At 45.6% G+C, this 13,704-nt stretch overlaps 1 long non-coding RNA gene across 1 annotated transcript; it reads left to right on the plus strand.

Moving 5' to 3' along the window:
- Positions 1 to 11,875: 11,875 nt before the first annotated feature.
- On the plus strand, positions 11,876 to 13,137 carry LOC109500202. Its single transcript, XR_002157843.3, has 2 exons — positions 11,876 to 12,265; positions 12,500 to 13,137. It is a non-coding gene; the product is annotated as an uncharacterized LOC109500202 (long non-coding RNA).
- Positions 13,138 to 13,704: the final 567 nt, after the last annotated feature.

Raw genomic sequence — 13,704 nt, forward strand, 5'->3', positions numbered from 1 at the left:
AAATAGGTCCATGTAAATGGCGATGAGTGCTAAGGAGAAACATTTGAGCAAGGAAGGGGGACAGAGAATGACAGGGTTATGGTGAGAAGGAAGGGAATTGGGGCTAAAAGGAAAGGAGCAAGAAGAGTCTGCTGGAGGTGAAGATGTGTTAAGACCTGAAAGCAGTTAGGGAGGCAGTTTCTTTCTGCCTTCTTTCCTCCCTCCCCTCTTCCTTCCTTTCTTCCTTCCTTTTTTTCCTTCCTTCCTTCCTTCCTTCCTTCCTTCCTTCCTTCCTTCCTTCCTTCCTTCCATCTTCCTGCCTGCCCTTTGCTCCTGGGCCCAGCAGGAGCACTCCACATGCTCTCTGGCCGACCCCATGACTCTTGCCCACAGGCTGCACCTCCAGGAGCCAAGAAGAGATTTCCATTTTTAAAAGTTTGTTAAGGTTTTCTTTATGGGTCAGCATATGGTCTATCTTGTGCCTGTCCTGTGTGCAACTGAAAAGAATGTGTACTCTGCCGTTGCTGAGTACAGTATTCTGTAAGTGCCACTGAGGTCACGTTGGTTAATGATACTATTCAGATCCTCTATGTCTTCTTTGCCTCCTTTCTCTATGAATCACTGAAGTCTCCATCTCTAAGTAGATTTGCCTTTTTCTCCTTTGAGTTCTAGCAGTTTTTGCTGTGTGTTTTTTTTAAGCACTGTTGTTAGCATGGTACACATTTAGGATTATTAAGTCTTTTTGGAGGATTAATTTCTTTATCACTATATAATACCACTATTTATCCTTGAAAATATTCCTTATTTTGAAGTTTACCTTTTCAAATATTAATACAATACAGCTACTCCAGCTTTCTTTAGTGATTTGATGGCGTCTATTTTTTCATCCTTTTACCCATAATGAGGCTATGTTTTCATGTTTAAGGTAAGACAATATCAAGTGGTCTAACATATATGCACTTGGAATACCAGAGGGAGAAGAGAGAGAGAATGAGGCAGAAGAAATATGGGAAGAACTAATGGCTGAGAGTTTCTCAAAATTCATGACAGACAACAAACCACAAATCCAGGAAGCTCAGAAACATCAAGCAGAAAACACAAAAACAAACAAAAACATCACGCCTAGGCATATAATTTTTAACCTGCTGAAAATAAAATATAAAAAGCAAGTCTTGAAGGCAATCAGGGGGAAAAGGCAGATTATATTCCCTAAGGCAGGAGACTCAAGGGTAGTCAGAAACACCATGGTAGTGCCTTTAAGAAGATCATCAATGCAAAATCGAAAGAAAGAAAGAAAGAAAGAAAGAAAGAAAGAAAGAAAGAAAGAAAGAAAGAGAAAGAGAGAGAGAAAGAAAGAGAGAGAAAGAAAGAAAGAGAAAGAAAGAGAGAGAGAGAAAGAAGAGAGAAAGAAAGAAAGAAAGAAAGAAAGAGAAAGAAAGAAAGAAAGAAAGAAAGAAAGAAAGAAAGAAAGAAAGAAAGAAAGAAAGAAGAGAGAAAGAAAAAGAAAGAAAGAAATCTGGAGTTCACTTCTCCAAAGTTATGGCAACCTATTTTGCAGCAACCTTAAAACTTTCAATAGCATGCCCTTTGACCACCAGATATTCCAAAGTACAGAGAAGTGCCTTATTCAAAGCAAACCAGGAAAACAACTCCCTCTACACCAGTACTCATTGACTCCTTCATCAACCTGTCTGCTCTGCCTGCACACCCCGCTAGTGACGTCTGTGCTGTTGTCCCCACAGGCCCTGAAGAGGGTGACTGCAGAAGAGAGTACACTCGTAGGCACACTCGACATTGGGAAAGAAGGAGACTGAACATATTACCAGGTGTGGATGACCCAGCTAAACTTCCTGAAACAGCCTGGGAGTGAGAAGGGGTGAGAAGGGGACTTAACCACATTCTGCTTTCACAGACATTAGGGAGACCACTGATACGGAGATTGGCAGGGCTAATACCGGGCTGCTGGTGATGTCCTCTCGGCCAGTTTTGGCACCTGTACCCTGGTTTCCTGCCCCCGAGGGAGAGAGAAAGAAACCCAAAGCAACGACAACAACAAAAATCAAAAAAGACAGAGAAAATCACAACAAGAGCAAACCAAATAGGGGAAACTATCAAGGACACAGCACCAGAATGAAATGAGTATGTATTTACTCCAGAAAAGCTAGAGGTAGGATGGCAGACAGAGGAAAATTGAGAACTAAAATATAAACCATGACACAGAATAATTAAATGATGGGAAACAGATGTGAGTGTGTGTGAGGAGAAGAGGAAATGAAGAGACAGAAAGAAAACCCAAGTTGGCTATGAGAGGGCGAGCGGCTCTCGCGGCACGGGGTTGACTCACGAATGCGGGATGGGACATGTGTCCTAGACAGAGGGTGCCAAGGAAGGAAGGCAGAAGAAAGGGTGTTGGTGCCCAAGGCCACAGGTGAGCAAATGAAGTAGGCTTGTACTGGCAGTCTTTTTTCCCTAAATGCACTGAGAAAAAATTGTTAACGGGCTCACAACGCATCAAGCAGCTGATGATTAAAATGATTTGCAGGGTGCTGATTAGCAACCCCAAGCCTCAAACGTCCTTAGAGGTGAGCGGAAGGGTGTTAAGCCCCCAGTTGCTCCTGTAGCTCTCAGCTGGATCAAGGCTTCCTCACTCTGCTAACTTTATTTTTAAGGACAGAATCTAATTCGGTTTCCAAACAACCACCTCCAAAGCCCCAAATTGCACTGGCAGTCACAGCAGGGGGACTCCCTCCCTGCAGTCAATTCTCCATACCATATGCTCACATGCCAAATTTCGCACCTTCAACACTATATATTTTGGAGAGACTAAGAAATCATATCCCTAACGTAGTGATTCAAAGGATCTCACTTTGGCAAAAAGGACCATCTGAAATTAGGCTCGTTGGGGTAGGGGTGGGGGTGGGTCCAAAAATCTGTCCTAACACAGCAGGCCATGATGCCCCCACCTACCAAGTTAGTGTTGTTGGAGCCCGAACACTCTCCCATGGGGGAGATCACATGTGGGGGATCACATGTGCTATTAGCCTCTTTTCACACTGGACTTAGCAGCTACTGGAAAGATGATGGTTCTCTGGAAATGACAGAATGATTGACTGGAGTCTTTCTTCTCCATGGATCAGTGGAGGGAATGGGATTTTTCTTACTTGCTTGCATGATTTCCTATTACCAAATGGAATATTAAAATCTTATAACAATGATAAGGTGACCACAATCTGAGTCTGAAACTCCCGTGACTGTGCTCCCATAAGAAAGAAATAGGCACGGGTATTATTTTGAATCCTCAGATTTCAATTGTGTGTGACAGAACATTAGAGTTTTATTGTCCGAGTAAGGGGATACAGTGTGGGAAGGCAGGGTTTTATGAGACCCAAATTACTACGAACATTTACCACACGTGTTATTAAATTTTTACCTCAAATCCTCCAAATGTCTGCCCTTGTTTTTCTTTCCTGGACCAATTCCCAGCTCCCCATTGAACTCGGGTGTCACGTGGGTTGCACAAATCGACTGCATGCTCTGCATGCAGTTCTGTTCCCACCTGCTGAAGAGAAGGACCCCTCCCTGAGGCTCATCGTGGAGAGGAAAGCACCTCTTCTGCCGGGAACTCAGCTGGCCTCTCAGACCAAGCTTTGGTATCCAACAGAACAGCAAGCTCTCCCATGAAGTCAGCACTTTCTAGGTTCTAGGAGCTTCCTGACCAAAACTCCAGCCTGACAGCCAAGCTTTTGTCTATTGAGGTATTGATGGGATCCCTCAAAGAGTCATCTCTCAGGTACCAATGAACTGTACCTTCCCTCATCAGGGTTTCCATGGTGTGTGGGTTAAATTATGTCCCTCCCACCAAAAAAGATAGGCTGAAATCCTAACCCCTAGCTCCTCAGAACCTTACCATACTTGAGATTGGGTCTTTACAGAGGTCATTAGGGTGGGCTCTAATATAGCTGGGGTCCTTAGTAAAAAAAGAAATTTGGGGCTCCTGTGTGGCTCAGTTGGTTAAGTGTCTGACATTGGCTCAGGTCATGATCTCACAGTTCGTGAGTTTGAGCTGTCTGTGTGGACAGCTCTGAGCCTGGAGCCTGCTTCGGATTCTATGGCTCCCTTTCTCTCTGCCTTCCCCCACTCACACTCTGTCTCTCTCTTTCTCTCTCAAAAATAAACATTAATTTTTTTTTAAATAAAAAGAAAGAGAAATTTGGACACAGAGACAGACATACGTAGAGGGAAAACAAAATGTGAGAGACACAGGAAGAGATGCCATCTACAAACCAAGGAGAGATCCTGGAACAGACCCTTCCCTCACAGTCCTCAGAAAGAAATAACCTGCTGACACCTTGATTCCGGAAACCTAGCCTCCAGAGCTGGGAGACAATGCATTTCTGCTGCTTAAGCCAATCAATTTGTGGTACATTGTTGCAGCAGTCCCAGGAAACTGACATTCTTGGCTTCCTGTCCTCGGCACCAAGCCGGTGAGGGCCAAGGGAGAGCTTGTCTATATCTGAGCCAGTTTAATTTTGGATGGCATTCCACAGTGGAACGAGGGAACTGAGTGCCACACGGCCAAGGAGTGTTATTAAGAATACTATAAGGGCTTTGCTCCCTTAGAAGACATTGAGTCCCTTGACCCAAAATCTAAATGTAACGGACACATAGACCGTGTGTGTGTGTGTGTGTGTGTGTGTGTGTGTGTGTGTGTCCCATAAGATAGTGGGTATGAAATGGTTATCCAGAAGTAAGGTCCCCAAGGAGGCTCCCCCAGTGCCTTGCCCAGGGTGCTGTACAGGTGGTATCATGACTTTCACACACACACACACACACACACACACACACACACACACACATATATGACTTTCATATTCTGTCCCACCGAACCGCTCCCATTCAGCTTGGATTCTGGTCAGAAAACAAACCTGTCGGCCAAAATAACAATACAGCTTTGTCCATAAAAATAAATTAACATAAAAACATTAAGCTCCTGGAAAGGAAAGGTTCCATAGACCTAAAGGGCAGCAGTTCTAGCTGAAGGAATGCCATGATTAGAAGGATAAATTGTTTCTTTTTAAAATCTATTAAGAAAGGGGATGGCTTCGGGCGGGGTGGGGGGGCGTGGATTTACAGACAAGGTTGTACTTGCGTTTAACTGAAACACAACGGAGAGACGTCGGATATATTGTTTTCACTGGCTGGAATAGTGAGGGTATTTGTATCCCCCCCCCCTACTCTAAGGAGAGGCCCTGAAAGCTCACTCGGCCACCTCTGAGGCGTGAACATGGGTAGCCGTCCCCCGCCCCCACGGTGGCCCGGCACGGGCGGGGGGAGGAGGGGTAGGCCCCGCAGGAGGCGGGGCGCCAGCTCGCAGCCGCTGAGAGGCCAAAAGTGGAAGCGGCGGAGCTTCCTTTGGCTCCAGGGGTCCGAGGAGAAGCAGCTCGGTGCCGGGAGCGGGCACAGGGGACGTGGTCGGTGAAACCGCGGACGCCCGACTCCGCCCTGGGTTCTGGAGGGCCTGGGGGCCGGCCTGCGGCCAAGGAGTGCCGGCGGAGCTGGGCGATGGGGGTGCCTGCAGCAGCGCTCCAGCCACCCCGCTGGGGCCGCGGGCTCCAGGAAGGGGCACCGGATGTCCCCGGCCCTGCCCGCCGGCCTGACCGCCGCCCCCCCCACGGCCACCTCACGCCCCCTGGCGGCCACAGCTGGCTCGCCTGCTCCTGCGGCCGTCCCAACGCGGGCACTGAGCACCTGCACTTGGGGAAGATGGTGGGGGCAAATTCTCGGGGACTCTAGTGCCTCCTAGGGGCAGGGAAGAAGAAAGTGGCCGTTTCCACCGAAGGGACCTCTTTCAGTGTCTTCACGACTAGGAAATGACAGCTGAGCGTCCCCCAAAGCATCTACCCACCTGGTCACCCAGTTCTGGTGGCAGAACTGAGCCCGCATTTGCATGTCCCCCAGGGAGGATCCTTATTCCTCCTGAGGGCGCCTTTGCTCGCCTCTTCTGCAGATATTAGGTAGCTTAATGCTTTGCCGACCCCACCGGTTAGATCCCCTTGACTATGTGTGATTCGGATATCCCGTCTTGTCAAATATAAGACTTGCCAAGCCTGCCAGCCTACCCTGGAGATTTGGGACTTGCCAGTCTCCACAATCATGTGAGCCAACTCCTTAAAGTAAATCTAGACAGATACAGATATAGGTTTATTAATCAGGCGATAGCTGTAGGCTTGCGAATAGAGTGTATAGCTATAGGTGCATTCTCTTGGTTGTGTGTCTGGAGAACCCTGACTCCTGCGGGATCCCCAACCCAGCTCAGACCCATCCCTCACCCACTTCAGAACCTGGTCCAGCAATACCCCTCTTCTGTCTTATCAGTTTTTCCTCTCCAGAGATGACTTCCTTCTGCATAAAACATACTGCTGTTTCATCTTTTTAAAAGTCTTGACTTAGAAATCTTTCTTGGAAGTTCTCTTCCAGCTGCTATTCCATTTCTTTGGTCCTCTTGCAACAACATTCCTCTAAAGAGTTGTCTGTGTTCTTTGTCCCCAGTTTCTTTCCTCCCGGTTCTCTTTGTTTGCCTTTTTATTGTGAAATTGACAAACATAAAAAAGGTGGAGTGGGGGGTAAAAACAAAAGCACAAAGCTTAATGATTTATCCAAAACAAATACCCTTGCTACCACCATCCAGGTCAAGAAATAGCACATTAGCAAGAACAGAAGCCTTCCTCATAACCCCTCCCACTTCCTACCCATTTCCACCCCCAAAGGTAAACATCATCCTGACTTTTATGAAAATGACTTCCTTCACTGATTTGATTGCTTTGCCATCTAAGCATGCATCCATAAACTTTGTACTTTAGTTTTACCTATTTCTTGAATTTTAAGTAATGGGATAATTAAAAATGTCTTCTGTAGGGCTGGGTGGCCCAGTGGGTTAAGCCTCTGACTTTGGTTCAGGTCATGATCTTACTGCCTGTGTGTTCAAGCCCCCCATCGGGCTCTGTGCTGACAACTCAGAGCCTGGAGCCTGCTTTGGATTCTGTGTCTCCCTCTATTTCTGCCCTTCCCCTGCTTGTGCTTTGTCTCTCTCTGAAAAATAAATAACAACAAAAAAAATTTTTAATGTCTTCTGTAATTGCCTTCTTTCACTCAATATTGTGTTGGTAAAATTTACCCATGTTGACATATGTAACTGCATTTCATTTGTTTTCATTAACTTATATTATTCCTTTGCATTAGTTATCTATTGCTGTGTAACAAATTACCCCAGAATTTAGCAGCTGAAAACCAACATTTATCATATCACCCATGTTCTGAGAGTCCAGAATCATTTGTGGTTTAGCTGGGTGTTCTGGTTTATAGTCTCTCAGGTAGTTGTAGTCAAGCTATCAGGCCTTCAGGCCTTCAGCCCTGATAACTTAACTAGGGCTGGAAGATCCACTTCCAGATTCACTCACATGGCTGTTAACAAGAGATTAGGTCCTTGCCATGTGGGCCTCTCCATAGGACTGCTCATGACATAGATTCCCCAGAGGAAATAGTCCAAGAGAAAATATGGGAATGAGAGCTCCCACCATAGAAGCTACAATGTTTTTTATAACCTAATCTCAGAAGTGACACAGCATCGTTGCTATTGTATGCTATTGATCACACAGACCAAGCTGGTCCATTGTGGGAGGGGACCAGCCACGGACGTGAGCACCAGGAGGCAGGGATCACTGGGGACCATCTTGCAGGCTACCTATCATAACCTTTGTATAAACATAGAAAAATGTATTTATCCATTCCATTATCAGTCGACATTTGGGTTGTTTCTAGTTTGGGACTCTTATGAATAGAGCCTCTACGAACATTCTTAATACATGTCTATCAACACATATGTGCATGCATTTCTATTGGTTAAATACCTGAAAGTTTAATTACTATGTCCCTGCCTATGCATAAGCTCAACTTTAGTAACTAATGGACAAGTGTTTCACAAAGTGATCTACAAATTTATATTTTTACCAGGAGCAGATGAGATTTCAACATACTATGTGTCCACCACTTGGTATTGCCAATCTCTTTCACTTCTGCCATTCTGGTGAACATGTAGTGATGATATCTCAATATTCATCTCCCTGATGGATAAAGAACTTGCACACCTGTTCACGTATTTGTATTGCTCTTAGGACATAGTGTTTTGTGAAGTGTAGAACACATGGAGACATGGCACTCAGATCCTCCTTCAAGGGATGACATGCTGCCTACTGGCAGGGAGTATGGTCAGGAGACAGTCTCCAGCCAACAGTTTCTTCAAGGTTGGCCTTGAACCTTGTCAAGGTCCTGCTCTTCCTGGGGAGCTCATGCTCTGACTGAGCAAGGCAGAGCTATAAAGGCACAGCCATTTCAGCCTGAAACGGGACATACTAATGAGTGACATTTACTCCTGAGCACCTCCCGGTTGGCCCAGGCTTTGCTAGACCCACATCAAAGTTCAGCTCCTTTCTCGCCCTATCCTGCTTCATCCCTGTTTTATTCACAATAAACATCTTGATTTTTTTTTTTTTTGAGAGAGAGAGAGAGACAGCGCATGTGTGCTTGTGTGCACACACGCACCCATGCAATTAGGAGAAGGGCGGAGGGAGAGGGAGAGAGAATATCAAGCAGGCTCCAAGCCCAGTGCAGAGCCTGACACAGGGCTCGATCTCACGACCCTGAGATGATGACCTGAGCCAAAATCAAGAGTCGGACTCTACACTGACTGAGCCACCCAGGTGCCCCGACATCTTGCTTCTTAATAAACATCTGGTACCACAAACTCCTTCTCAGTGTCTGTTTCTGAAGGACTCGATCTGTGGCACAAACTGTCTTTTCAAGCCTATTGCTGATTTTCCTATTGAGTTGTCTTTTTTTCTTCTTACTAATTTGTAGGAGTCTTTTGTTTAGTATGGATTCAAGTCCTTTGTCAATGACGTGTGTGGCAAATATCTTTTCCCACTCTAGGGCTTTCGTTTTTCACTTCTTTATTGTGTCTTTGAAGAACAAAAGTCCTTCATTTGGATGTAATTCGATTTCTCAAATTTTTTTCCTTTTTAGACATGCCCTTTGTATCCTACCCTGAGGTCATAAAAATCTCTTATATTCTAAAAGCTTTCATTGTTTTGCCTTTCAAATTTAGATTTACAAGCCACCTGGAATTAATTGTTTCATAAGGGATGAGACAGAGGCCATGTGTCAGTTCCCCCCACTCCCCCGCCACCCCCGAATGGGTATCCTATTGTCCCAGCTCCACATTTTGAAAACACTCTCCTTTCCTTCACTGTTCTGCAATGCCACCTTGTCACGTATACCAGGTGTGTGAGTCTGTCCACATGTGCGGGGCTGTTTCTGGATTTCCCTTCTGTATCACTGGCCTTTTTGCTTTTGTCCCAATACTACCCTGTCCTCGTTCCCATTCCTGTTCAAGCCCCCTTGGAACAGGGTTTTGCCTCCAGCTGTTCCACTGCGATTGCTCTTAGGAAAATCTCAGGTCAATTCTCAGCTGTCATTTTACTTTCTTTCTGAGCAGTAGGTGACACCAATGGCACCCCTTCTCCTGACACAGTGTCCTCCTGGTCACTGCACTCTTGGTTTTCCTGCTCTCCTTCTCTGCCTCCGGCACCACTGCCTTCCCCCCTCCCCGCCTCCAACCCTGTAATGTCAACCCCCCTCAGGGCCCAGACCTCTACTCATATTTCTTTAGGGATCCCATCCAGCATGTAAATGCCATTTAACCCCAAATTTGTATTTCTAACTGGACTTTGTTCTCAAACCCGACTCCTACATCCAGCCGCCTCCCTAAGATGTTCATATGAAGAATCTCAATCTAACATATCAAAACAGGACTTCTAACTTTTCCTCCCAGATCTGTTCCACCTCTTGCCTTTACCTTCTCAGCTGATGGCAACTCCCTCCTTCCATTTGTTCAGACACATCCTTAGCAGCATCCTTACTCCCTTCTTTCTCTCATAGCAGCACATCCGACTCATTGGACGAGCCTGCTGGCTTTACCTTCAAATATGCACAGCCCAAATCCAAACACTGCCCCCTACCTCCACGGCTGCCACACCGTCCACAGCTGCCACACCATCGGAGCCTCCGTATGGGTTGAGGCACAGCTATACTACCTCACCTATTGCCTTGTAATGTATGTAAAAACTTCAGGGAGGTTTCTGCAGTAACCTCACTGGGTCTTCCTGCTTCAAGCCCCCTCTCTTTAGTCTGTTTCTGTTTGTTTGTTTTAAACACAACAGCCAGAGGAATCCTTTTAAGACACAAGCAGATCCCGTCCCTCCCTTGCTCAAAAACTTGCAGTGGCTCCCACTTCACCCAGAGTAGAAGCTGATGTCCTTACAAGGGTCTACAGGGCCCAGCCTGCTGTGACTTTGCTCTCTCTCCCCTGATTCACTCTGATCCACTCCCTGGCCTCTTGAGTGTTCTGCATACAGGCCAGGCCGCTAGTGTCTTGGAGCCTGTGTGTTTGCTTTGCCCTCTGTCCAGAACACTCTGCCCCCAAATCAGTATGGCTAACTTCTTCATTCCTTCTTCATTCCTTCAAGCCTTTACCCAGATGTCAGCCTTGAGATGAGGCCCGTCTTGACCATGAAAACTGAAACTGTCCTCCCTGCCTTCTTTACCTTTCTCTACTTCTTTTTCCATTACACTTAGCAAGTTCAGATATACTATTTACATTACTTATCTGTTATGTTTATTGTTCATTCTTTACCCCCTGGTAGAATGCATGGCAGGGATCTTTTCCTGCTTTTTCTGTTCTGTTCTCTTTGTGTTCCAAGCACCTGGAACAGCAAACAATAGTCTACTATTAGCTTTGTCCTCTGCCCCTCCCTACACCCTCAGGTCCCAGGCCCTGGAGCCCGAGAGGAACCTCCTTTGGGGAGGAGGGTGCTTCCTGTGGTGGCTCTGCTGTGGGAGGCTGTGTGGCACAGGTAGACACATGGGTTGTGGACTGTGTGCAGCAGCCTGTATGGAAAGGTGCCTACATCCCTGCTCCAGTTTTGTCACCAGCTGTGACAAGTCACTTCTCTTCTCTGGGTCTTCCTTTCTAGGTCTCTCCCTCACATCAACACCTGGCCCTCTGTGGGTAAAACCAGGAGTGCAATTTACTTCAAACTAGAGCCGAAGAGAAGTCATTAACTTCCCACAACAGTGCCATCCCACGGAGGTAGCTCCCAAGACCAAAAGCCAGGGATTTTGGGGGCGCCTGGGTGGCTCAGTCAGTTGAGCATCTGACTTCAACTCAGGTCATGATCTCAGGGTTTGTGAATTCAAGCCCCGCTGTCAACCCAGAGCCCACTTCAGATCCTCTGTCCCTTTGTCCTTTGCCCCTTCCCCATTCGCGTTCTCGGTCTCAAAAATAAGCATATAAAACTAAAAAATGTTAAAAAAAACCCAAAAACAAAATCCAGGGATTTTGTTTCTAGTCCACATTACAGACAGTTTATGTGGACAGTTAGGGAGGATTATAAATACCTTAGTACCAAATGCAAAGTAAACTTTGCAAATCATACTGAGATGGAGGAAGGCTTCCTTTTAAAAAAAAAAATTTTTTTTTCTCACTCAATTTTTTTCTCTTTAACACACATTCAAAAATCTACTCAAAACTCAGTTTTAGTATTACCAAACCCAAACTCCCATCTGAAATGTGCTCTTCCTGAAGTGTCACTTCTGACATTTAGTGAGCTACCCTGTCATGAAGTCAGCAGACTTGAAAGACGTGGGGGTTTTCAGTGTATAAAGAAAGAATGCTGTGAATCATAACACTATAGTTTCATCTCCAATTCTCAAAAGCACTTCGCTGAAAATCGCATTAATCCTTGTAATTTCCATGACAATAGGCCTGGATCAGGGTTTTGTGAGGAAGGGGCGGGGTAAGTGGGGCCAGAGCTCCTGGGGATCGTGGGAAAGACTAAGTGCAGAGTTCTGACCCAGGAGTTGGTTGTGGGCAGAGCTACAACTTCAGGACACTTGGGAGGGGTGCCTTGCTTCCCTTTGGCGGGGGCACCCCTCCTGGTGCTACCTCTCCACTCTGTTTCAGTGTGTGTGTGCTATCGCGTCAAGGAGACCAACTGTAGGCTTTTGGAGAAACTTGGAAAGAGAAGTTCAGCACAGCCAGTGACTGAAGTCCCAAGGACGTGGCAGAAAATCAAGAAATAAAAAAGCTGGAGAGACACTAAGAGAACACTGGATGTTAATTATACTGGCATTTCTTTTTTAAAGGCTGGAGAAACTTGGATGCAATTATAAAGTAAGTAGACTAATTTTACAAAGATATAGATGCAGACTAATGCATAGAAATGAGGGAGACTAGAGTTATCCTGGTAATATTATTGGATGTCTCAAATGCAGCTCAATGATAATGATTTTTAAAGTCTCTCATTAAATTTTAGTCACATCCCTCATTCTTGATCAAAATGTCTATCAGCAAATTTGATTCCCCTCCCCACTCATCTGCATAATCTCTAACTTTGACTTTTCACAGTCAAAACCAAAAATAAATCTTCCTTCAAAGGACGATCCCAGGTGCCAGCACGACTCTTGAGAGTATTTCAGAGCTTCCTCAATTTCAACCAAAGTCCAAAGATTCCCTGTAAACAGAGGTACTGTGTATTTTGAATTCTGACTTTTGACAATTTTCCACGGGAATCTCATGTTTCTGCACACCTTGTGAGAGGAGGCACAGAGCTTTCTTGTTCCAGACTATCTTTTTATGTAGGAAACAACCTTGGAAGAGAGAGTTTTACCCTCTTGGACAGCCTTGCTTGCATGCCCTTTAAAAGACTAGGCTTCCTGAGCTGGAAATTCCTCAGCTGTGACAGCCTCTACCTGGGCTACTCGGCATCGCCCCCATGGAACTTGGAAGACCAGAGGAGCAGATGAGGAACAGGAAGCTCACGCAGCCAGAGAGCCTTCTGACCTGGGACTCTCCTGTCTTTGGCCAACGTCCATGACACTGTGGCAGGTTAACTTGTTAGCTTGCACACAGCGTCTGACCCTTCATAGTTGTTGACACCAGTCACCCCCGAAACTTAAATCTCATAGAATAAAAGGATTTCTTTGTCCTACCTGATTTTCCAGCTCTCTCAGGCAAACGATCTAATACAATTCCAGTGCAATGAATACGTATGGATTGTCTTCTGGAGTTTGTTGCAAATGCACTTAATATTTACAGCCAGAAAAATGAGAAGTTAATATAATGTATTAAAAGACATATGTAAGAGAGACAATGGTTAGATAGGACTAAAAGAGGTTAAAGGGGAAGAAGGTAATCCTAGGAGGTGGAAATAAAATAAATCGCAAAGCACATATTTAATTTTGGTTTAGTCCCACAAGCGAAACCCTTCTTTGCTTAATTGAAAATTGTGGCCCTATCGCCCTCTACCGGAACCAGGCTGGAAACTACAGGGAAATTGTTTGAAGTTGCTCTTCATGGAATCTGCTCACATCTCTGTTATGCATTGCTACCACTTTCCAGACTTTAAAGTATAAACCTCAGGTGTTCAGAAAGATAAAGGAACACAGCTCCCTGTGCATCTGCAGCCTGACAGGTTAATGCTGAACCACCTCATGCTGAAAAGAGAGTAGGCAGTCCTTCCCAATACTCACCTTTAATTTGTAGCAGCCAGATTACAGGACCACTAACAGAACCACTAAGAGTAGCCTTTGCTGGACATCCCAACAGGTCGT

Source organism: Felis catus, chromosome B2 (genome assembly GCF_018350175.1).
Source record: "Felis catus isolate Fca126 chromosome B2, F.catus_Fca126_mat1.0, whole genome shotgun sequence".
Classification (NCBI taxonomy): Eukaryota; Metazoa; Chordata; class Mammalia; order Carnivora; family Felidae; genus Felis; species Felis catus.